This window comes from Lithobates pipiens, unplaced genomic scaffold (assembly GCF_037356315.1).
Source record: "Lithobates pipiens isolate NorthernLeopardFrog02 unplaced genomic scaffold, aLitPip1_a1.2 Scaffold_10, whole genome shotgun sequence".
Lineage (NCBI taxonomy): Eukaryota > Metazoa > Chordata > Amphibia > Anura > Ranidae > Lithobates > Lithobates pipiens.
This window is the reverse complement of record NW_027507686.1, coordinates 88,470,885-88,496,812: the sequence shown is the minus strand read 5'-3', so window position 1 is coordinate 88,496,812 and position 25,928 is coordinate 88,470,885. Positions and strand designations below refer to the sequence as shown.

General features: G+C 43.8%; 2 protein-coding genes across 3 annotated transcripts in view; one reads left to right on the top strand and one right to left on the bottom strand.

Annotated features, from left to right (window-relative positions):
• The window catches only part of PC (pyruvate carboxylase), a 939,549-nt gene that overhangs the window by 120,679 nt on the left and 792,942 nt on the right, over positions 1-25,928 (bottom strand). The window lies entirely within an intron of this gene.
• LRFN4 (leucine rich repeat and fibronectin type III domain containing 4) overlaps positions 12,483-25,928 on the top strand; it is a 30,109-nt gene continuing 16,663 nt past the window's right edge. The window contains exon 1 of one of the 2 annotated variants that reach the window (XM_077456718.1): positions 12,483-13,118. The gene's annotated coding sequence lies outside the window, so the exon portion shown is untranslated. Of the gene's footprint in view, positions 13,720-25,928 lie in introns of both variants that reach the window. The other variant, XM_077456710.1, reaches the window with a different exon arrangement.

Sequence of the window (25,928 nt, the reverse complement as noted above, 5' to 3'; positions counted from 1 at the left end):
GGGGTCAGGAGAGAATGGTGCAGGGGGTCAGGAGAGAATGGTGCAGGGGGTCAGGAAGACATGGCGCGGGGGTTTTGCAGGGGTTAGGAGGGTGCAGTGCAGGAGGGGTCAGGAAGACGTGGTACAGGGGGTCAGGAAGGTGCCATGCCGGGGGGTCAGGAGGGTATGGTGCAGGGGGGCCAGGAAGGTGCAGGTGGTCAGGAAGACATTGCACGGGGGTTTAGGAGGGTGTGGTGCAGGGAGGCCAGGAAGACATGGTGCAGGGGAGTCAGGAGGGTGCGGTGAAGGGGGGTAGGGAAGATATGGTGCAGGGGGGGTCAGGAGGGTGCAGTGCAGGGGGAGTCAGAAGTGTGCAGTGCAGGGGGAGTCAGAAGTGTGCAGTGCAGGGGGGTGAAAAGGGTGCAGTGCAGGGGGATCAGAAGGGTGCAGTGCAGGGGGATCAGAAGGGTGCAGTGCAGGGGGATCAGAAGGGTGCAGTGCAGGGGGATCAGAAGGGTGCAGTGCAGGGGGATCAAAAGGGTGCAGTGCAGGGGGATCAAAAGGGTGCAGTGCAGGGGGATCAAAAGGGTGCAGTGCAGGGGGATCAAAAGGGTGCAGTGCAGGGGGATCAAAAGGGTGCAGTGCAGGGGGATCAAAAGGGTGCAGTGCAGGGGGATCAAAAGGGTGCAGTGCAGGGGGATCAAAAGGGTGCAGTGCAGGGGGATCAAAAGGGTGCAGTGCAGGGGGATCAAAAGGGTGCAGTGCAGGGGGGATCAAAAGGGTGCAGTGCAGGGGGGATCAAAAGGGTGCAGTGCAGGGGGGATCAAAAGGGTGCAGTGCAGGGGGGATCAAAAGGGTGCAGTGCAGGGGGATCAAAAGGGTGCAGTGCAGGGGGATCAAAAGGGTGCAGTGCAGGGGGATCAAAAGGGTGCAGTGCGGGGAGGGGGGGGCGTCAGGAAGACAGGGTGCAAAGGCATGGTGCAGGGGGGGGGGGGTCAGGAGAGTGTGGTGTAGAGGTTCAGGTCGGTGGGGTGCAGGGTTAAGGTGGGTGTGGCACAGGGGAGTTCAGGAAGATATGGTGCAGGGGGGTCAAGGCAGTAAGGTGCAGGGGGGTCAGGACAATATGGTGAAGGGGGGTCAGGACAATATCTTGCAGGGGGGTCAGGACAATATGGTGCAGGGGGGTCAGGACGATATGGTGCAGGGGGGTCAGGACGATATGGTGCATGGGGGGTCAGGACGATATGGTGCATGGGGGGTCAGGACAATATGGTGCATGGGGGGTCAGGACGATATGGTGCAGGGGGGTCAGGACGATATGGTGCATGGGGGGTCAGGACGATATGGTGCATGGGGGGTCAGGACGATATGGTGCATGGGGGGTCAGGACGATATGGTGCAGGGGGGGTCAGGACGATATGGTGCAGGGGGGGTCAGGACGATATGGTGCAGGGGGGGTCAGGACGATATGGTGCAGGGGGGGTCAGGACGATATGGTGCAGGGGGGTCAGGACGATATGGTGCAGGGGGGATCAGGAAAATATGGTGCAGGGGAGGTTAGGAGGGGGGCAGTGCAGGGGAGGTTAGGAGGGTGCGGTGCAGGGGAGGTTAGGATGGTGTGGTGCAGGTGGGTCAGGAGTGCCAAAAAGGCCAGGAGGGTGTGGTGCAGAGGGGCCAGGAGGGTGTGGTGCAGGGGGTCCAGGAGGGCATGGTGCAGGGGGTCCAGGAAGGTGCAGTGCAGGGAAGTCAGGAGGGTATGGTGCAGGGGGGCCAGGAGAGAATGGTGCAGGGGGGTCAGGAGAGAATTGTGCCGGGGTCAGGAAGACATGGCGCGGGGGTTTTGCAGGGGTTAGGAGGATGCAGTGCAGGAGGGGTCAGGAAGACGTGGTACAGGGGGGTCAGGAAGGTGCCATGCCGGGGGGTCAGGAGGGTATGGTGCAGGGGGGCCAGGAAGGTGCAGGTGGTCAGGAAGACATTGCACGGGGGTTTAGGAGGGTGCAGTGCAGGGGGGGCAAGAAGACACCGTGCAGGGGGGTCAAGAAGACATGGTGCAGGGGGTCAGGACAATGTGGTGCAGGGGGGACAGGAGGGTGTGGTGCGGGGGGGACAGGAGGGTGTGGTGCTGGGGGGTCAGGAGGGTGTGGTGCGGGGGGGTCGGGAGGGTGTGGTACGGGGGGGTCGGGAGGGTGTGGTGTGGGGAGGGGGCTCAGGAGGGTGTGGTGCGGGGGGGGGGGGGTGTCAGGAGGGTGTGGTGCAGGGGGGTCAGGAGGGTGTGGTGCAGGGGGGTCAGGAGGGTGTGGTGCAAGGGGAGTCAGGAAGACATGGCACAGGGGGATGTGATGCAGGGGTGTCAGGAATACACGGTGCAGTGGGGTCAGGCGGGTGCAGTTCAAGGAAGGTCAGGAAGACATGGTGCGAGGAAGGTCAGGAAGACATGGTGCAGGGGGCTCAGGACAGTATGGTGCAGGGAGCTCATCAGGGTGTGGGGCAGGGGGATCAGGAAGGCATAGTAGAGGGTCAAGAAGGCCAGGAGGGTGCAGTGCAGGGGGTCAGGAAGGTGCAGTACGGGGGATCAGGAAGGTATGGTGCAGGGGGGGTCAGGAAGACAGGGCTCAGGGGGGTCAGGAGGGTGTGATGCAGGGGAGGGTTCAGAAGGGTGCAGTGGGGTCAGGAAGACATGATGCAGAGGGGGTCAGGAAGGTGCAGTGCAGGGGGGTCATTAGAGTGTGTGTGTTGAAAGCCTACCTTTCTATGACTGATGGGTAGAAATGGTCGTTAATCCAGGGATCAATTAAAGAGGGCTGTTGAGTACAGTGAAAGATAGAGGGAAACAATGTTGTTCTCATCACTCCTTCCTGTAACTTTGTACAGTGTACAGAGGTCAGTAGTATGTATAGAAGTTTACAGGGGTCAGTAGTATGTAGGGAAGTGCACACAGGTCAAAAGGATGAAAAAATTTGATTTTTGTACCCAACGTAAAATCCTTTTCTCTGAAGTTCATTGGTGGACACAGCTCCTTTAATTCTTGACCTTAGGGTTATTACGCCACCTTCAGGAGAGGACTAGGCAGAACATGTAAAAACAGCAAGACTGCACAGCTCCGCCCAGGGGGCAGTCCCTCTGGCTATAACCCCTCACCCTGCTTCTTGCAGCTCAGTTAGTCAAAAAGCAGTACAAACGTAAATAGAAAGGGTGGGTGCTATGTCCATCAATGAACTTCAGAGAAAAGGATTTTACGGTGAGTACAAAAATCCAATTTTCTCCTTCGTTCATTGATAGACACAGCTCCTTTAATTCTTGACCTTAGGGACGTCCCCAAGCAGTGTCAAAAAATGAGGGGTGGAAACAGCAAAACATAACTTCACCCACAACAAAAGGAACACCTCAACAGAGGAGTTGCCATCTTAAACGGCTGCCATCAAAACCTGCAGCCAACTTATGCATCAAAAGATGCATTCACAACAAAACTTGTGACTGAAAGTGTAAATTGCAACCTTAAGCAGCCGCCTGTAAAACCTTGCGGCCAAAGCAAGTATTCGAAGATACGCTTACGTAAATTTTGTAGAATTTAGTGAAAGCGTAAACGGACGACCAATTCGCCACCTTACACACCTGGGAGACAGACGCTTGATGTCGGAAAGCCCAGGAGGTTCCAATTGCCCAGGTGGATTGAGCCGTGACAGGAAAAGGGGAAACCCACCCTTTAAGGCATAGGCCTGAATCACAATCTGTCTGATCCACCGAGAAATGGTGGTCGACAAGACCACCAGACCTTTTTTCGGACCAGCCACGAGACAAACAGAGTCTGACTTCAGGAAGGGAGCTGTAGCAAACAGATACATCCGTAGAGCCCAGACCACATCCAGGGAATGTAAGGCAACTTCTTTTGGGTGTGTCAGCTTAGGACATAGGGATGGTAACACAATGTCCTCATTTAGATGAAATGCTGAAACCACCTTTGGAAGGAAAGAGGGCTGTGGACGCAGCACCGCCTTATCCTTGTGGATGACCAGGTAGGGAGACGTGCATGACAAGGCCGCCAACTCAGAAACCCTCCTGGCAGAGGTAATAGCCACTAGAAAGACTACTTTCTGAGAAAGAGTTAACAAGGGACTCTCCCTAATGTTTTCAAACAGCGGTTTATGAAGTGCCGATAGCACCAGATTCAGATCCCACGGAGGTAGTGGTGGTCGAACGGAGGGCTTATGCATCGAACACCTTGCACAAAAGTACTCACCAATGAGTGAGTTGCCAAGGGACGTTGGAAAAAGACAGCCAAGGCTGATATCTGCCCCTTGATGGTGCTTAAGACAACTTTCTAATCCACTCCTCGCTGCAAAAAGAGCAGGATCCTGGAAACTGAATATGTGTACGGACGCCACCCCATCTCCTCGCATATGGAGATGTAAGCCTTCCACGTACAACGGAAAATCTTTCAAGAAGACGACTTCCGTGCCCTCAATATAGTGGAAATTACCAAGTCTGACAGACCTCGGTCCCTTAGTACATGTTTTTCAACAGCCATGCCTTTAAAACCAGCGACGGTAAAGCAGGATGAAGTATCGGACCTCACGATAGAAGGTCCTCTCACATCGGCAGCCACCAAGGAACATCCACCACCAGTTGTACTAGGTTGGCGTACCAAGGACGTAGAGACCAATCTGGGGCAATCAGAATCACTGGAATCCCCTCGGCCTCCACTTTGCGCAGCTCAGCTGATAATGCCCCCATGGAGCCACCAATGCGTCTGCCCAGGGGTCGCTTGTCCTGGACACAAACCTCTGCACCTTCCGATTGAGACAAGAGGCACATCTGGTGTGCCCCACTTTAGGCAAAGGAGCCGGAATATATCCAAATGCAATGACCATTCCCCTGGGTCCAGCATCTGACGACTTAGGTAGTCCGCCTGCCAATTTTCTACGCCTGGAATGTATATAACCAACAGGGCCGGCACGTGCCGCTCTTCCCACTGGAGGATGTGAGCGACCTCCCGTGCTGCAGCCAAACTCCTTTTTCCTCCTTGATGGTTGACATATGCCACCACCGTGGCATTGTCCGACTGGATCCTGACCGGATGCCCCTGTAGCCTCCTTGACCATGTGGAGAGGCACCGCCTGATTGCCCGAAGCTTGAGCACATTGATCGGCAGTTGGAATTCTTCCTGCGACTAGAGGCCCTGGACTGACTGTATGCCCAAAACTCCCCCCTCAACCGGTCAGGCTGGCATCCGTTGTGATCACTGTCCAATGAAGAGGAAGGGACGATCTCCCAGACCTCAGCCACCAGAGAAGGGAATCCCTGACTAGCTGGCTCACCCGAATTTGACAATCCAGGGATAACAGAGATTTGTTCCATTTTATTAAAATATCCTTTTGCAGGACTCAAGTGTGAAATTGATCGCATGGTACAGTTTCGAAAGTGGCTACCATGAGGCCCAGAACTCGCGTGCGGAAGCTCAGCGACGACCACCTTTCACCAACAACTTCACTACTGCTTGAAGAGTATGTAGCTTGTCTGAAGGGAGAAAAATTCTTGCTTCCGAGGAGTCCAAAAGTAAGCCCAGGTACTTCAGGCATTGAGTCGGCACTAACACCAACTTCTTTAGGTTCAGCCCCCAACCAAACTCCCAGAGAGTCTGTATGGTGATCGCTACATCCTCCCTTAATGCTGAAGCGGAAGCTGCTCTCAGAAGGAGGTCTAGGTAACCCACAATAGCGATCCCACATTGCCTTAACAGCATCAGAATTGGAGATAACACTTTGGTAAAGAGGAGTGCTGACGCCAGGCCAAAAGGGAGAGCCACAAACTGGTAGTGTTCTTCCCCGACTACAAATTGAAGAAACCTATGATGCTTGAGGCATATGGGTACATGTAAGTATGTGTCCTTGATATCCAAGGACACCAGGAAGTCCCCCTGATGGAGTGCAGCGACCACGAAGTGAACAGATTCCATCCTGAACCTTAGCACTTTCACAAAGCTGTTGAGGGCCTTCAAGTCCGGGATTGGATGTACCCCTTCCTTTTTGGGGACTACAAACAGATTGGAGTAGAATTCCTGAATCCTTTCCAGTGCCGGTACAGGTACTATCACCGCGCGCAGCAGCAGGTCCTGTACTGCCCCGAACAGGGTTTCCTGATGAGCCGTAAGCAGAGGTAGGTTGGAGGGAAAAAATCAGTTTGGTGGACAAGAAAGAAACTCTATCTTGTATCCCGATGAAACCAGTTTGCAGACCCATTGGTCGGACAGTAGGAAGGTCCACCGAGCAGCAAACTCCCGAAGGCGACCCCCCACCCGAGAGTCGGGTGGGGCCAAACCTTCATGCGGTAACATTTTTGCTCGCAGACTTTTTTGGCTTGTGAAACCAGGGGCGCTTTTGTCCTTCAGCAGGTGCCTTGTCTGACTGGGAACGCTCGTGCATTGTCGGACTGGGAACCAGCTGACCCGGATGGGGGAAAAAGCAGTTTCTGAGTGTAAAAAGAGGGCCCTTGCCTACGGCGTGGCATTTTTAATGATGTCATCCAGCAAAGCTCCAAATAGCCTCTCACCTTGGAAGGGCAAATCCGCCAGTGCCTTTTTAGATGCCTGGTCCGCACACCAGAATTTCAGCCAAATCAGGTGCCGTAGCACCACTGCTGATAATGGCCGTTAAACCTTCTAGAAAATGGCTGACAGCACATACATTGCATAAGACTACAGGAAAATGGCCATGGCCTCAGCAAATAGCCTCATGTCAAATAGCCTAAGCACCTCACAGTGAAGGAAAAAAGGCAAAGAAAAAGCGGACCCTAACAGACAGCTGTTGGCCATGGCACATGGACAGCAGTAGCCCGTTCATATTTGTGCCCCAGAGCATGGAGCATATAGCTCACCGGCCGCCCCTGGAGCAGAAGGAGCATGTTGTGGCCGACCCAGCGCGTAGCTAGGGACTGCTCACGCTCGATGGCCAGGCTGGGGAGACTACAAGGATCTATATTATCCAGCCTGTCACCCAGCCCGGCTGTTGATTGTAGATCACAGATTGCAGAAAAAATGAAAAAATTCCCAGGACCACTGGTCCCCTCAGGGAGCCAGGTCCTTATACACTAGGCAGAAAAAAAACTGAGCTGCAGGAAGCAGGGTGAGGGGTTATAGCCAGAGGGACCTCCCCCTGGGCAGTGCTGTGCAGTCTTGCTGTTTTTACATGTTCTGCCTTGTCCTCCTGAAGATGGCGTGATAACCCTAAGGTCAAGAATTAAAGGAGCTGTGTCCGTCAGTGAACAAAAGAGAAAGCAAGAAAGCCCGCAAACAGTTTGCTGAAGACAAGCAGACTAAGGACATGGATTACTGGAACCATGTCCTGTGGTCTGATGAAACCAAGATAAACTTATTTGGTTCAGATGGTGTCAAGTGTGTGTGGCGGCCACCAGGTGAGGAGTACAAAGACAAGCGTCTCTTGCCTACAGTCAAGCAAGGTGACGGGAGTGTCATTGGCTGGGGCTGCACGAGTGATGCCGGCACTGGGGAGCTACAGCTCACTGAAGGAACCATGAATGCCAACATGTACTGTTACATACTGGAGCAGAGCATGATCCCCTCCTTTTGGAGACTGGGCCGCAGGGCAGTATTCCAACATAATGACTCCAAGATGATTACTGCTTTGCTAAAGAAGCTGAGGGTAAAGGTGATGGACTGGCCAAGCATGTCTCCAGACCTAAACCCTATTGAGCATCTGTGGGGCATCCTCAAACGGAAGGTGGAGGTCTCCAACGTCCACCAGCTCCGTGATGTTGTGGACTCCAGTAGCAACCTGTGAAGGTCTGGTGAACAGGTTTTAAGGGTTAAGGCAGTGCTGAAAAATAATGGTGGCCACACAAAATATTGACACTTTGGGCCCAATTTGGACATTTTCACTTAGGGGTGTACTCACTTTTGTTGCCAGTGGTTTAGACATTATTGGCTGTGTGTTGAGTTATTTTGGGGGACAGCAAATTTACACTGTTATATAAGCTGTACACTCACTGCTTTAAATTGTAGCAAAGTGTAAAGTGTAGAGATACTGTGTGTATATATATATATATATTCACAATTTTTTTGACCAATATAGTTTGTTTTGTTATAAAAAGGGATTCAGTGTGGGATATAGAATTCACTATACTCAATGTGGTATATATATATTCTGTATGATATACAGTATATGCATTTATTCATTATTGGTGGATTTGAAACAGTATAAGTGATATGCATATGATTAGAGTGGTATCTAAATAAGATTTAGGAAGCACTGCATATTTTTTTAGTCTTTAACAAACATGTGACACTTACCTGCCCTGCGCAATGGTTTTGCACAAAGCAGGCCCAAACCTCCACTTCTGGGGTCTCCTGCAAGCGCTCTTGGCTCCCACAACAATAGCAAGTTGCATGCTACGGGAGCACCAGTTTAGGTTCAATCTTAAGGCGGGCTGTGTGGGTCCTCAGACACACACACAGCATGGCTCAACCCTACCACCACCTGTCATGATTTATCTGGCAGCAGCAGAAGCCAATGGCCATACTCTAAGGCCACAGGAAATTTAAGTGTACATATAGAGCAACTGCAATATGTGGTAAAGTAGGAAAGGTTAAAGTCCCCTTCACAAATAAGCATTGTGGTTTGTTACAGCACACAGATTGATCCCTCCTGTGTTCATTTCAATGTGCTGCAAAAACACAGCACAAATTTTTAATGCATATATGTGTTGTGGTACACTGCACAGCAGATCTGTTAGAACCTACAGCACCTGTGAATTAGGCTGCCTTTTGAAATATATGGCAAAGCAATGCACCACGCCAGAGGAACAGTGTAAATAAGGGTGTTGTGTCAAGTTGACCATACATTACTAAGCCAGCCGAATGAAAAAATGAGACGACTTCCACACAGTGGCTGCAACGTTAATTGAGCAGAGATTTTCCAACAGTCCTATTCATGAAAAGCCGAACGATAGATCAACTTCTCATGAACGGGAACAGTCATTCATGATTTGAAATTCGTCCGTTTCCTGCTGAACCGGTTGGATTTTGATCCACATATGGCCAGCTTTATTCTGCAATAAAATATATTTTATCATGTTAGCTCAACACATTGGCAACAACACACGTATTAAAGGGAACTAAAATTTGAGGGTAAGGAGGAATAAACCAGCTTGGAAATTCCCCCCAGTAAGATGGTCCCAAGCGCTCACTGTACTGTGTGAAAAAGTAGAGGATATACAGTGCCACGCTTGTACCACACCCAGTGAACGGACCACGCAGATACTACCGCACCTGTCATTACCATGGATATAGCTGTATGTTTATGGACAACCCTGGACAATCTGAGCCATTGCTGGCAATCTTATTCTTTAGGGTAGATTTTTGATCTGATGCAGTCTGATTGCTTATTAACAAGAAATACAATGAATTCATATAGCAGCCTTGAGTAATAACCAAAACAAAAAGTGAAGGTAAAGTGTATCTAAACTCAAACATTTTAAATATTGCAGTTTACCACTCCTTAGATGAGGTGAATGCATTTATTTTCTTATTTCAGGCCTTTTGCCTAGCAATCCTATCAATATCAAACAGATGGCTACACTCACTGGTCCTCTGTGCAGACAACCATGGTTGCCAACCAAGCTGGATTTCACACATAGCTGCCTTTGTTCATTTACAGCACATTACATGGGGACCGATGGAATTAACAGTTGCTAAAACAAGGAGCTTGTTTTCTTCTTCCTGTTTACATAGGAAGTGACAAGGACACTGCATTTCTGGTAAAACCAGCAGATATTTCCTGTGCTTGCTGAAAATTACCTTAGTTGAAGCAAAAGAAAACTAAAGCAGTCACCACACTTTAGGACAAGTAAGCTGCAATATATTACGTTTGAACTTGGCCTAAATACTCTAATAATAAAGAAAAACGCAGATACATTTGTACAGATCAGAAAGTATGGCTAAATAGAGTAAACCACAAAAAAAATCTGTCAAAATTCTTTAAGGCTAAGCACATAAAAAAACATGTTTAGTACATTTCTTTAATTTGTACATATTTACCCATATATTGGTTTATTAAAATTACAGTAAGTAAAGAAAAAAAGATTGATGATCCTGCCCCGAATCTAGTATGCACCTAAATACCTGTTTGAGCTGCCTCTGCTGTACTGAAATCCCAAGTAGTGTTGTCAGTATTGCCCAGCTCTACCATGTGCACTGCATACCACCTCCCCATCTCCATAACAGGAGGTGTTTTATAGTCCAGCAGCACCGAATTGTACAGGACTGACACCACCGTTTGGGATTTCAGTGCACCACAGCTGTTGTCAACTCATCACAAATTATTTATCCCCAACTATGAAGACTCAATCACATATGCATATTTAAAGCCCAAGTCTGGCTTTAATCATACACCTGAGGGCAGAGTTTGCCTGCAGGGGATGTAAAGGTGTTTCCCAAACATGTGCATGCAGGCAGTCCCATTCATGTAAATTTGGACACAGCAGCTATATGGACACAGCCATTGCTCCCAATCTGAGATCAATGTGGCACAGATGTCCAATTGGGAGCAGTGGTTGTGTCTGTATAGCTGCTGTGTTCCAACTGACATGAATGGGACTGCCTTCATGCTGATGCAGGGGACATCATTGCAACCCCCTGTGAGCCAACATGCCCCCCCCCCATGGTGTACAGTTAAGTACAATTGTGTGAATGATGCCTAAAGCCCCGTACACACGAGAGGACTTATGTCCGACAGACTTCCGAAGGAGTTCTGCCAGAGTTCTGCCGGAGTTCTGACAGAGTTCTGACGGACTTTTCGGCTGAGCGGACTTGGCCACACACAATCACACTAAACTCCGACGGATTCGAACGTGATGACGTACGACTGGATTCGAATAAGGAAGTTCATAGCCAGTAGCCAATAGCTGCCCTAGCGTCGGTTTTAGTCCGTCGGAATAGCATACACACGAGCAAATTTTTCGAAGGGACCTGGTCCGGCGGAGTTCCGTCGGAAAAATTTGAAGCATGTTCCATATTCTAAAGTCCGTCAGACTTTGGTGAATCAAAAGTCCGTTGCAGCCCACACATGATCGAATAGTCTGACGGAATCAGTCCGTCGGACTTTGGATGTTGAAAAGTCCGCTCGTGTGTACGGGGCATAACAGTTAACGCTTGGTAATAAAATCATAGCTCAACTGAGATTTTCATGCAACAGAATGATAAAAATCAAAGTGAACATTTGCACTATAATTTTAGAGCGCTGTTTTTCTCTTGTGACACGGGGCAGAAAAAGCACTTTTAATAAATATTTAGCATAACATTTAGCATGACCACACTCTGTGGGTTGAAGTGGATGTGTCTTTTCTCAACCAGACTATGTATCAATAAGATTAGATCTGATCCTGAGCGCCGCCGAGTGTGGCTGATTGTGGCTGAGTGCCATAGCAGGTCCCACCTTCTGGAGCCTGCCAGACCTATGATGGACGTCCCACTGGTGCAGTTCCGGGACCGCGGGACGTGTAACATCCATCATAGGCACTGCAGGCTCCAGAAGGCGGGAATTACAAAGCGGCCACTGCGCCACATCCCTGCTCGGGCGGGCCGCTCTCCTCTCCTCCTCCTCCTCCTCTGAGGGCTGACTGACTGCCTGGCTGGCTGCTGTGACACCGCACACTATGGCTGAGCTGAGGTAGGTCAGACAGTGCATGTAAATGTCAGTGTATGTGGGTCAGGCAGGTCAGTGTAGGCAGGCCACTACCATCAGTGTATGTAAATGCCAGTGTATGTAGGTCAGGCAGGCCAGTGTAGGTCGGTCAGTGTAGGTAGGTCACTACCGACAGTGTATGTAGGTCAGGTAGGTCATGGCCCAGCCAAAAAAAAAAAAAAAAGGCCTGCGTCACGTACACAACACACCACCCCAGCCCTCCCCCCGTTTCCGGCCTTGGACTTCGGGCTGTAGCCCCTGGTCTTTTTGCCACCTAGCAAAGCCCCTGCTTTTGCTGTAACCACAAATATCATCCAAATCATAGTATATAAATGTTGGGACCTGCGAATTAAAGGGGATATCATTTCTAAAATGCATTTATTTTTAATGTGTTTGTGTGAAGTATATGCGTGCGTATAGTATATATATATCTTTATATACATACATAAATAGGATATATATATATATATATATATATATATATATATCCTATTTGATGCAAACATTTACTAATTATTATTATTATTTTTTTGCACACACACTTCTTTCTGTATCATAAAATTGACTCTCTTTTGAAAGATAACAGGAAAATGAACATTTGTGCCAGTGTTAACTGTGTATTAAGATTACACAGTTTAGCTGTCAAAAGTAAAAACATCTCCATTCTTCTTAAAGGGTTAAAAATAATTCACAGCTTAAGACACTGTGCAGGAACAGCAGTGCGGCTGGGATAAAAGCTACTTTCTTTCCCCTCCTCCTCCTGATTCTCTCCTCCCTTTCTCACTCTGCCTTCCACCCCCCCCCCGAGCTCAGGCTGTTCGCTGTATCAGGTTCTTCTCACATCTCTGCTCTTCTGTTCCATCCATTCTGCATTGTCTGCTTTCACCTGGACTGGAAGGGGTAAACACTACCATCCACAAAAGCTTTAAGATGACCAGAATGAAAATTTGGATATACTAGGCAATGGAGAAGAAACATTATTTACAGCTTGGCTTAAAGGGCAAAAAAAATGAACCTGAATTTTGTTCATCTTTTGAATGCCATGTTTTTATTTTAACTGACTAGGACATCTGCAAGACATTGGGAGCTCTGAGATCTCCCAGGGAAAATGCTGTGTCTCGTACAATGGCTGTCAAATGTTTCCATGTTTTCCTCTTGCTCTGCATGGATCTTAACCTTTCATATTTCTCACTTTCCTGTCGGAATTCCAACCTTTATAACAGCTGCAGCAAATCTATGTGGAGTTTGAGTCTGGATTTCTGGCTGTGATGCTTTTTCTTATATGTCCTTTGGAAACTATCAGAAGATTTTTAAAATCCTACAAAACTACATACGTAGCTACAGAAATAGATGAAACATTTCAGTCACTGGTTGAAGGAATTTAACCCTTTCCTTGGTTTTCAAGTGTCATTAAAATTTGTTGACCTTTTTTTCCTGCCATTGATGGTAAGAGCCCGACACCCAGATATTATATATTTTTTCCAGCTACTAGATGGAGGAAAGTAATGCAGCAATATTAATAATTAAACCAAATTAGCAGTCGTCAAACGTATCTTCAAGACCCACTGGCCATAAATCTTTGTTAAATGAGGAAAGTATGTTTTTACAATCTGAAAAAAGAAAGCATGAAAGAAAAGGGATTAAAACCTTCTCTAATGAGTTAAGAAAAATGAAGCAAGAGGAATGAAATCACCAGAGAAGACAAATGTCTAGAACACAGATCTCCGTGTGGATCTTGCAAAGGCTCGTGTCTGGGGTGACAACAGGGCCTAAAACAGTTTGAGGGATAATGGGGCTGTGTGAAAGGATTGGTCCTGCACATAAGGTCCTATATCACTTTTGGGATCTATCTAAGGGACAAAGAGAGCGAGGACTGCAGTGAAGAGAACAGGAGAAAAATAAGTGGGCAAAAACTCCACAGCCCTGCCCTCGGCTTATCTGCCCCAGGAAATGTCCTGCTTGTCACAGATTACACATATCAAAAGTGAGAAGGGCAGCAGAGCTGTCACAACAGAGGGACACCAGTGAGGAAAGGAGGAACGCACAGGTATTAGAAAAGGAAACCCCTAAATGTGCCATGAATACAAGAAAAACATGTTTTTTTAAATTCTGTTTAATATCTAAGTATTTGACAACCTGTGTTAGACAGCTTTGTATGTAACACTGCATGCCAATAAAGGTACCCAGCAGGAATGTTTGAAATCAAAGCTGCATCCCTGAGCTACATGTGAACATAATTTCTGTCATTTTAGTATAGTACTGATAAAAGAATGATTACATGTGGGGCTGAATGAGCACCCATCAGAATATGAAAAAAATATGTAATGGAAAGGAGTATGGGATAACAGTGAGGAGAAAATTCAGCAGAGGGTGTAAAACTGGCAAAACAACAAATATACATATGGGCATACACACACACACACACACACACATCTGAATGCAAAATGAGAACATAGGGAAGAAAAAAAAAAGATAAGAAACTGCCTGACAACCTCCTGCAATGACAAAGTGGTGTTAGTGAGCGACATTTTGTCAGGAAGGGGGTATCTTCTGAACTTCATCTCTAGGTACATCGTGGAGAATTTGTGGGAATTCAGAGGAAATGTGTTTAAAATGTCAAAGGAACAAACAGCCAAGCAAGAAAGAATAAATGTTTGACGAGTATGGGGAGGACAGGCACAGCTACTGTAAGCATATTAGAAGGAAGACTATGCAGAGGGAAACACTTTGTATAGGAAATGCTGGGGGTCTGATGTAAGATTATAGAAGAAATATGTCAGATGCTGGATAGCTTCACAATATTTGAGATTTGCAATGACTTGTAAAAATGTAGCTTCATAGAAAGTTCCTGGGACAAATAGAAAAACCCTGCCATGCATAAAAATGGTGGGGTTTCAAGGTATTCTAGGTATCCTGTGGTAGGAAGTCATTATGTGGGTGGAGCGACAAGGTAGATGAGACACACAAAAAAGGTCTATGTGTAATGGTGGAAGGATGACTCTACTGACACACTAGCTATGTGCATTTCATTCCCACCTTTATTATTCACTTCAAAGTTGTCATATATTGTGACTCATTTTATGCAACTACAGAAGGTATTAAAAAATACATTGCAAATGTAGCTGTGTGGAGCATCAATAACGAGGGACATATGACAATATATCATGGAGGGGGGGGGGAGAATTATATGTATCTCAATTATATATACTTAAATTGCACTTTTCTATATTGCTTTGAGGTTATCTTGAAAATAAATGGCTTGATAATGTCTGATGTTCTCCATATAAATATCAAATCTAATTAAAAAAACAATTACAAGAGCAGCACTAAGTTAGAATAAGGCAGAAATTAAAATGGATGAAAGATTAATAGAAGAAAAAAGTAAACATATTTATCAATTTGAATCTGGAAAGCAAAACATGTAAAAAATGATGCCCGATATAACATTTAGTTCTGCTGGAATGCTCCATGACAATAATGGGCAAGAGCCTACAAGGCATTGATTGAGGCCTTCTGTCCCTGTGGGTCATGCAATACATGTGATTATTTTGGCCAGCGCCGTGACAGTAATACCATTTGCAGACACAAACACTATTTACAAAGCTGTAATATCCCAACCTTCATTTTACTATGTAGTAAAGAGCTTGCTTTCTGCTGGGTCCTTTCACCGCTAAAATATGTTTGCCTAACTGCTAATTCATGCAGTGTGGAGAGCATAAGCAAGCCTTTAACAGTGAAAAGTCTGCAGGACATTGCTTTGCAGCTCCCAGCTTGGTGTCCAGCTTAGCCCAACTGGGCACTGTACTGTTCTATGTCTAGAGGAGATGCTTAGCAACCATTTGCTAAGCAACAAGGAGGCTGATAAAAAAGCCTGCTTTGCAGGTATGAAGAAGTGAGGAGGAGGAAAACAGTACCTTACAATAATTATGTTTCTCTCTGTTTAAAACACTATGAATCAGAAAGAAGAGAACCAGTATATTTGGGTATTTTTACATTACAATTAGCATATCATACAATACTGAACACATCTTGACACACATTTGTCCCTATACTGTATATGGGGCTATTACAGCCCTTCCAATAAAAGAAAACACTTAAAAATATTGCAGGAAAACTAAAGGACAAAGCTGTGTATGTGGTTTTATACTACAATTATCTATTGTTAAAAGTGATGAAATATGTAAACAAAAAAAAAAAACACAATATAACCTATAAGAACAATACTTTCAAAGACTATGCATTTTGCATTTCGTAGATATTCGAAGCTAGTGGTCACTTGGTGGATTTGACAAGGTTGATTTAACTCACACTAAACCTTTTGGCTGGAGCCAGGAAGTGTCACAGGAAGTTTGTGAAAAAAGTGCCCTTGCCAGTGTGACTAGATCTGTAGTTAAATAAATCAACAGTAGTGTTGGATTTTATTTAAAAGGGGCTTTGGAAGCAGACCCAAAATACTAAAGCTCTTACATGTAACAAAGGCAGTGCTGAGCTAAAATCATATAAGAATGTATTTGATTAGTAAACTGTAATGCTGGGTGGATTTTGATACACACCCTTGACGACAGCAAATATTGTCTAGCTCTCTATCCGTGATGGACTATTATCTGGCCATTAAAGTAAGAGACCATCAAATTTCATTGTTGCAACATTTTGGCATATGTAACAAGTTTCAAAAAGAGAAGCTGACATGTGGAAAAAGTTCTACTGATTGCACTGGGCTTTGTAACCAATATGCATAGAACTTCCACCTCAGAAAGCAGCAAAAAAAAAGACCCAACCTGACCAGTCAAGCATATTTACTCTAAAATATCTCAAGTTGTATACACATTGGACTTGCTAAGAAGATGTTGCATCAGTGTAACCTTGCATAGTTATCTGCATGTTGATCAATATGCACCTCCAAACCAATAAAATGAATACACTGTTTGTTGAGGTGGATATTTTCCCTGAAAAGAATAAAACCTGTTTACAGCGACCTTCATATATGCATTCCTATCTCAATAAATGTGAAGGCACATCCTCCTCATATTGATTAGTGAGGGATACACCTCTGCTTTATGTATTCTGAGAGAATGTAACTGCAGCCTAGGGTGTATTTTTTGCTGCACTGACATGAGATGTTGAAGGTTAGAGACAGATATGGGGACAGACTGATATTAACCCTGACACTAAGCTCCTGGCAAAATTTCACTCCAGCCTGGGAGATTGCACAGATACTCAGATAAAGGGGTCACACAGCTGTCAAATAGAGAAAATAATAGTGGAGAGGAAAGAGTAAGAGAGAATAGAGTCAAAGATAAATCAGAAGGGAATAGCTAAAATAAGAAGAGCACTGACAATAACCCAACTAAAAGAAGGTGTAGGAAAGAACAGAACACAGTGTACCGAAGAACACAGTAGGTGTAGATTTCTGTCTGGTATGGTAGCTAAACTCTTTTACCCTAAACCTCATAATTATACAGCCTTCCTTTCTTTGCTCTAATACACAGATATAAGATCAAGTTAAGTATTTCGTTTACGATTTAGTTGTTTTAAAACATGGCAAGAATAGCTCTGCATATGGCAGTAAGACATCCTCCATGACCTAAAGATATCTTACCAAAAGTGCAGAACAAAAAAAAAATATTGGTAAAAATATTGATCTGTTCACGTATGCTGCACAACTGCTTCTGCCTAGTTAATAATATTAGGGAATTCAGCTCTCCTTTTGGGCCTGGCCATCACCACACAAGAATAGTTAAAACCAATAATGTATGGACACTTTTATAATTCATTTACAGAACCTACTTTTACCAGTTCTTTTTGCAAAAAAACATTTTGCAAAATGATTTTTTTGTAGTACCAATCCACTGGAGGAATTCAGTTAATAATTTGTATAAAATGCAACCCGGATTTTATGTTAGTTATATTCATTACTAACAAAGACCATGTCTGATGTATGCAGCATCTGCATTAGTCAACAAACTCATTCATATATGCAATCAGGTTATAGATCATTTTTACATGCCTGCTATTTGTTACAATTACTAGATGTAATGCAAGATTGTACAGATTGCATAAAAATGAATTATATATGTCTGCTAGGCACTTCACCTTCAACTCATTACATTTAGTCACATGGAAAAGATTACTTTAGTTAAGAGAAATGATGACTACATTGCATTTTTAAAGGTAAATCATAGTACTGAAAGTACGGTAACTGAAACCTGTACTAATATAAATAGCTGTTGGGCTTTTTGAGCTTTAAGGTTCAGTCCAACCCAACATGATATTTTAATAATAACTATCATAGCTTACTATTTTTTTATAGGTATTAAATACCCTGATAGTGAGATCTCCTGGCTATAATTTCAAACTATTCCTGTGCATCAGTGTTTTAGAATCTGCTATTGCATTGAATTTGATCACAATATAAAAGCAGAGGGGTTATTAATGCCAGTTAATATATTTTGACTAGTATAAGTTTCCTTTAAAATGTATATGTAGGCAATATTATGCAAATTTCCCTATATTATGTGCCTTTAAAAATTATGCAAGTACATCTTCACATTGCATCTAATTCTTACATGATAATTATCTTAGCACTCACCCCTCCTTCCACCTATCATTTCAGCTATTTTCCCTCTCTCCTTAGGAAGGACTGACAATACTGCTTGGGATTTCAGTGCAGCAGTAAATGCAATGAGAGCCCACTGTAATCAGTTAGAAGCTGACTGATTTCTTGCAGGATCATCAGGTATCTCCACATTCGTCCACACTGCCAACATTGGGAAGTGTGCATACAGTATGTTGAATAGTTGACTTTTTTTTTTTTTTTTTCCCCACACATAGACCTAACCAGTTCCCGACCAGCGCACGCCAATGTACATCGGCAGAATGGCACGGGCAGGCATATTGGCGTACAGGTATGTCCAATCTTTCATGCCGCCCTGCCATTGCGAGCGCGCCACCGGTGGCACGCTCGCGTGCTGGTCGGGACCCCCGTGAGTCCGGTCACGGGTCCCGCGGACTCGATCGCCGCGGGCATACCCGCGATCATCTCACTGGGCGGCTGAATGGAGAGATGCCATTGTAAACAGAATCTCCCCGTTCTGCCTAGCAACAAGTGACGCTGATCTCTGCTCCATGTGATTGGAGCAGAGATCAGAGTTCACTAAATTAAAGCCCAGCCCCCAACAGTTAGTTACACACCCCTAGGAACACTTAACCCCTACACTGCCACCCACTGGTTAACCCCTTCACTGCAAGTGCCATTTACACAGGAATCACTGCATTTGTATAGCAGTGATTGCTGTATAAATGACAATGGTCCCAAAAATGTGTCGAAAATGTCCGATGTGTCCGCCATAATGTCACAGTCACAATAAAGTAGTAGTAGTACTAGTAAAAAAAAAAAAAAATTATTAAGGAAAATGCCATAAAACTATCCCCTATTTTGTAAACGCTATAACTTTTTAATGAATGAAATACTTGTATAGCGCACAATGCGAACTGAATCGCCTCTAGGCGCTGTGGCGAGCTTTGATTATCTGCTAAAAGAGGAAGGTCTTGAGTTTTTTCCTAAAAGCCAGGTGATTTTCTTCCAGGCGGATGTTGATTGGTAGAGCATTCCATAGCCGAGGCCCTTGGACAGCGAATCTCCGATCACCCTTGGATTTATACCGGGCTTTGGGCACGAGGAGGAGGTTTTTGTTGGCTGATCGAAGACTGCGGTTTGGTGTGTAATGATTTATTTTCTCCATTAGGTATTGCAGAGCTTCTCTATGCACGCATTTGTGGGTGAGGCACAGGGTCTTGAACGTGATCCGATTTTTTACGGTTAGCCAATGTAAGCTCCTCAGTAAAGGAGAAATGGATTCCCAGGGTTTTTTTCCTGTTATCAGCCTTGCCGCCGTGTTTTGGATCAGTTGTAATCGCGCAAGTTGATATTGTGGTAATCCTATGTAAAGCGAGTTTGCGTAGTCCAGTCGTGAATTAATGATTGTTCCAACTACCACTGCTTTGTCATTCTTTGGGATAAAAGGGATGAGTCTGCGAAGCATGCGCAGCAGATGGTGAGATCGACTAACTACAGATCCTATTTGCGCATCTCCATTGACATTTGTGCGTCTAAAATAACCCCGAGACTCTTCGCTTTGGTCTTTGGGGAGATAGTCTGCCCAAAGACGGTTGGTGGAGACCAGGAGGTTTTGGTTGCGGGCTTATGATTTGGGTGTAAGATAAGAAGCTCTGTCTTTGATTTGTTCAGCTGGAGTGAGTTGGTGGTCATCCAGTCCTCTATTGATTTGAGGCAGTTTTCAAGTTGTTGTTGGTGATCTTTTTTTCCATTGATCCGGAAATAAAGTTGCGTGTCGTCAGAGTAAGAGTGGAAGCAGAGATCTGAGCATCTGATGATTTGAAGGAGTGGGATGTAAATGTTGAAGAGAACGGGTGACAACGGAGAGCCTTGAGGGACTCCGCAGGTGACTGCCCGAGTTTCGGAGAGGAATTTTCCTAGTTTCACTGTCTGTGACCGATTTCCTAGGAAGGACGCGAACCATTGGAGATCTATGTCTTGGACTCCGGCTACTTCTGTGAGGCGGACGAGTAGAGTATTGTGATCTACTGTATCAAACGCTGCACTTAGGTCTAGCAGTACGAGGAGACACGGCTCTCCGTCATCTGCTGCTTCGAGGGCGTCATCCCAAATCTTGAGGAGAGCTGTTTCTGTTCCATGACCCGGGCGGAAGACTGATTGCAGCGGGTCCAGGAGTTTGTGAGTATCCAGGTGAAGTTGTAGCTGATGTACTACAGCTTTCTCCATGATCTTAGAAATGGCGTTGAGGCTTGTAATTGGCCTACGGTTGTTTGGATCCTGAGGGTCCAGGTTTGGTTTCTTGAGTAGAGGTTTGATGATGCCTTGTTTGAGGATGCTGGGAACAATCCCTTCATGGAATGATCGGTTTATGAGGTGGGTTATGGTTGGAGCCACGATGTCGGAGCATTCTTTCAGTAGTTTTGTGGGGATGATGTCAATAGATGAGGTACTGTCACGCAGTTTATTAATGATGTTTTTTGCGGTGTCTACGGTAATTGGGGATAATGAAAATTTTGGCGGTTGCGGTATGTTGGTGCAGACATCCTCTTTATGTATTTGCTGGCTGAGGCTTTTGCGCAAACCAATCAATAAGCTCTTATTGCGATTTTTTTTACCAAAAATATGTAGAAGAATATGTATCGGCCTAAACTGAGGGAAAAATGTTTTTTTTTATATATTTTTGGGGGATTTTTTTAATAACAAAAAGTAAAAAATAATGCGTTTTTTTCAAAATTGTTGCTCTATTTTTGTTTATAGCGCAAAAAATAAAAACCACAGGGGTGATCAAATACCACCAAAAGAAAGCTCTATTTGTGGGGAAAAAGGATGTCAATTTTGTTTGGGAGCCACGTCGCATGACCTCGCAATTGTCAGTTAAAGCGGCGCAGTGCCGAATCGCAAAAAGTGGTCTTGTCTTTGGCCAGCAAAATGGTCCGGGGCTGAAGTGGTTAAAGTGGAATTCTAGGAAAAACTTTTTTTTTTCATTTTGAATAGAGTAAGGGAGGATAACACCTGTTTTATTTATTTTTATTTAAAAAAATTGTCCCATTGGGGAGATTTACCTTTACATCCTGCCCCAAAGCCACAACAGGAAGCGAGAGGAATGCCCTGCATATTAATGGAATCCCATGGGGCGTCCCAGGTCACCAGAACTAGTGTCCCCATTGGAAGCTTTCCACTTTCAATGATAATGGTAAACAGGACAAACAGACAGTAAATCTCCCATCTTCACTCTGTCCAAAACTAAAAAAGTCTGCCTTTAGTTATACTTTAAGGGAGCAAATTTTGCAGCGTTTTTAGGAATATGCCTGAGGGCAATTTTCATTTCATCCTAAAACAAAGTATTGGTAGTGGTTCAAATATAGCACTATGGAACAAAATTCATGTTTATAATATTGTGATACACTATTTTAATTAGAGGAAAAAAACTACATAGAGCTGAAAAGGACCTTCTTAATACAATATAAATAAAAAATAAAATAATCACAGGCCTGTTTATATAGAGTAAGTCAGCAAAAGAGCTGCATTTCATACACTAAATTCTCACTTTTTGTAATTCGGTGTCAAAACTTCCCAGGTCGAACTTATCAATTTTTTTTTTTTTGCCATCTGCTCCCCAAGGGAGATTTATCTTTACTTTCTGTCCTATAGCCGAAACAGAAAGTGAGAGGATGTCCCTCCAAAGTGAGGGAATCCCAGTGTGTCACCAGAACTAGTGTCCCCATTGGGAGATTTCCCCTCTGTTATTGTTCTGATGTCAAACCAAAATGTGGGATTTATTTTTACCTTCACTTTCAATGATAAAAGTAAACAGGACAAATAGAGAGTGAATATCCCTTAAGGGGGCACAGAGAACAATAAAAACTGATTGGTGTTCTAATCTTTTTCCGCTCTTTCCAAAATTGAAAAAATAAAATAAAAATTGCCGTTAGTTACCCTTTAAAAAATGTGTAAATTCTTGTTGAGCAAAAAAGTAAATCAGTCTGATAGCAAAGTTTCAAATATTTGCAAAATGGCTAGGTTTTACAATTTCAGATGGCCATTTTCACCATTGTCAAGAAAGGGAGAAATTACTCACAGAAACGCTATTATGTAAAATGGGATCGATCAAAATACTAGAAAAATATGAGTTTTATCCTTTCGTAATAGAATGTCAAAACAGCAGGGCTTTGAGTTAGCCTTCTCACAAAACGAGTTTGTAAATATGGACTACAATATTTTTTAAGGCAGATTGAAATAGGTGAACTTAACTGTACATCTATCAAAAAGTGCTCAAGGCTAAACTCTCCTCATCACATTCTTATCTAAACATGTTATGCCTGTAGGGCAGAGCCAGAAAACAGCTTGAGTAGGGAAAGAAACGACCTACATGAGAAATAGCTTTTGATCCCACAAAAGAAAGATACAGCATGAAAATTCAATTTTATTCAGGAGGGCTCAAGGTGAGGTAGACCATTATTGCATTATATTCAGATTTTACAAGCAGTCACATAAATAAAAGACAAAGATGTTAACTATTATAAGTTCTCCACCTGTAATGCTATATATACACAAGTGGTTTTGTATATGTGCATGCATACAGTATATTTTAACTGAACAAATTATGAATATGGTTTGACTTTTTTGATGAAATGGGTGTTCATGACATCACATTAAATATACATTTGAAGAAAAGGTTGGTTCTAAAGAATTTCTTCGGTTTGGCGTTACAGCTCTTGCCAAGAAATTACAAAGAGAAGCCCAGAGAAAGCGCTAACTTTGTGAAAAAAATTCACAACATTTTTAGCAAATATCAGCTCTGGCAATATTACCAACACTACTGAGTACTAACTTAAAAAATTCTCCATTACGGTTGCTTGAGCAGAAAATCTTTTTGTGAATGTTTCCCACAGTAGAAAACAAACATTCCTTTAGATAAACCAAGGAGATTTGTAAGCAGACAGATTTTTAGGCTGTGATAACATTTGTTTTATTCTTTTTTAAGTATACTAATAACTACTTTTAAGTAGTTATTCTGCTGGTTGTAAAATTGACTATGGTCACATAAACCAATTAAAACAGAAGAAATAAGTTAACAGGAGCCACTGGGAGGTGTCCATACACACCTTGACGTTTTCTTGACGTTTTCTTTTTTTTTTTTCAAGGAACATCAGAACTTAAGGAACTCGAAGTGTTCACCTTGACTTAATTTGGAAGCAGATAGGGTCTGTCCTCCAGCTCTCTTTAGTTCAAGTAAAAAAAAAAAAAAAAAAGTGTGGGCACAGGTACATACTAAAGTGGTTGTAAACCTCTATAGAGTGTACTTGTCTCAATCCAGAGCATTAGGTGTCATTTCTGTCTGCTGCTTTCTGCTATCTTGCATGAGTCACTTCTGACATGTTTTCCTGACACCAAGAGAAAAAAGTGACAGAGGGGGGAGTCCAGCTCACAGCCTGTGATTGACAGTCTCTGCTCTGTTCCTGTGTAAAGGGGTGTGTCCCTTCCATTCAATCACCTCTCAGAGCTCTCCTCACTGAGTTCTGCAGAGTGTAACTTTAGCTTCCCATCCCTCTCACACTAGCTTATAAATTCTGCACTTTGGACAGCTGTAGGGAAAAGAAGACTGCAGATAAACAGGTTCAACTTATGTAGGATGATTTGTTTCATCTTGGTGTATCACCGGAGGATAGTCACTTCACTAGTTTGATGTAAGGGTTTAAACCATTTTAAGGTACAAGCACAAGAGTGTGCAGATTTATGACTTATCTAGAAAAAATATAAAAATGTATTTCCTAAATGTATTCATAGGTCAATTAGGGTTCTATTGCTAATATTTTTGATGGATCTGGATGATCTCATGATTATCTGATTGATCGTGACTAATGGGATCTAGTAGACATCCTGGCCACCTAATCTTGAGAAAAACCTTGCCCAGTCATTGTTTTCCTCAACATAAGCAGGCATTTGGAAGTGTCTAGCAAAGATCCATCCTCTACACTCCATTAACATAAATCTTCACTCTTGGGTAATTCAATCACACAATAGTATGACAGTCTGTCTAAAGTTAAGCCTCTAGGTAGTCAAATTGCATAACTGATTGCATTGTTAAGTACACCTGTGCCAAGACTATGGACATGGAAACATTTGCATATTCTTAGTAGCAGTAAGGGAGCTTTAAAACAAGCCATTCCTAGGCTCTTTAGCTGTCTGTACCATGAAGTCACTAAATCTCAAAGATCACAACCAAGATAGATTTCAAGATTCTTCTAACAGCACCTGCCATGTGTTTACATTATAGAAAGTAAAAGGGAAAAAGCTAAAAGATTTTGGAGCTTCTGTTGTGAATTTTAGAATACATGTCTCCACTATTCCTACAGCTACAGAGGTAAAGGTGAAGACTTGTTTTAACATTTTACCGCTTGAACAGAATATGTTAATACTTGAGTGTGCATAGTCTGGGCACAGGTTCACTTTATCTGTGGTTTTTTTTTTTTTTGCCAAAAGATGGAATAAAATCGAACTTGCATAGCTATAAATACTAATGTTGATAGTCTGAAATGTCCACTTTACCAAGTCACAGCACGCTCAATATTTTTGAAAACCAAGAATTAGAGTGGATAAATTACCAGAATGGTTAAATCAAATGAATATAAAATATACTTGTGTTACATGAACTACAATTGCAGACAAATATGTTTAAAGAGATTGTGTCAAGAATGGCTCAGGTTTTTTGTTGGGCATTGTATTTGGCACTGCATTGTTTCTGTGTACAGATGTAAATACAGAATGCAAAGGCGCTTTCTTAGAAATGCATAACATTACTTTTACATGCATTATGCTGACCTGCCAAGTACAGAATCTGAAAGAATTAGAAATTTGAGAGAGGAACAGAATGTTGAGGCTCCTCAATAAGCCTTAACCTTATGATGCTTTTGTTACTTTGCTTTATTGCCTGTAGCTCTCTATAAGTAAGGCACATCATTGATTAACCATTTCAGGCCCGGTAGATTTGGCCAATAATGACCAGGCCAATTTTTGCGATTCGGCACTGTGTCGCTTTAACTGTCAATTGCACGGTCGTGCGGCATTGTACCCAAACAAAATTGATGTCCTTTTTTCCCCACAAATAGAGCTTTCTTTCAGTGCTATTTGATCATCTCTGCCGTTTTTATTTTTTGCGCTATAAACAAAAAAAAGCAACAATTTTGAAAAAAAAACACAATATTTTGTATTTTTTGTTTTAATGACATGCCCTCTGAAGAGCGAGTCCACAGCCCCTAGGGTGTTCCTAAGAGGTATTCATATAGTGTCTTGTCAGATAGATGATAACCTTCACCGCACCACATGAGACTGCTGCTCCCCTCAATAAAACACACTCACCAAAATGGTATAATAAAACCGCCTTGTTAAAATTATGGATATTTACCATGTAGCAAGACTGCATCCTTAATCAGCAATCCTAAGGAGTTACTACATCTCATACAATAGGCCTGGCTACTCAAAGCCGGATGTCCGTTTGTTGAAAAAAAGGGGAAATCTTCATAGGGTAAACCAGTTTCAAAATGTTATTCCCATCAAAAAGTCCTCCCTTTTATGATATACGCTTACACAAAGTTCAAGAAAAAATAGCATATTGAGAAAGACGTAATAATGAAACGCATCTAGGCGTGACTAGGTGGCTTGATTGAAACTGTCTGCTT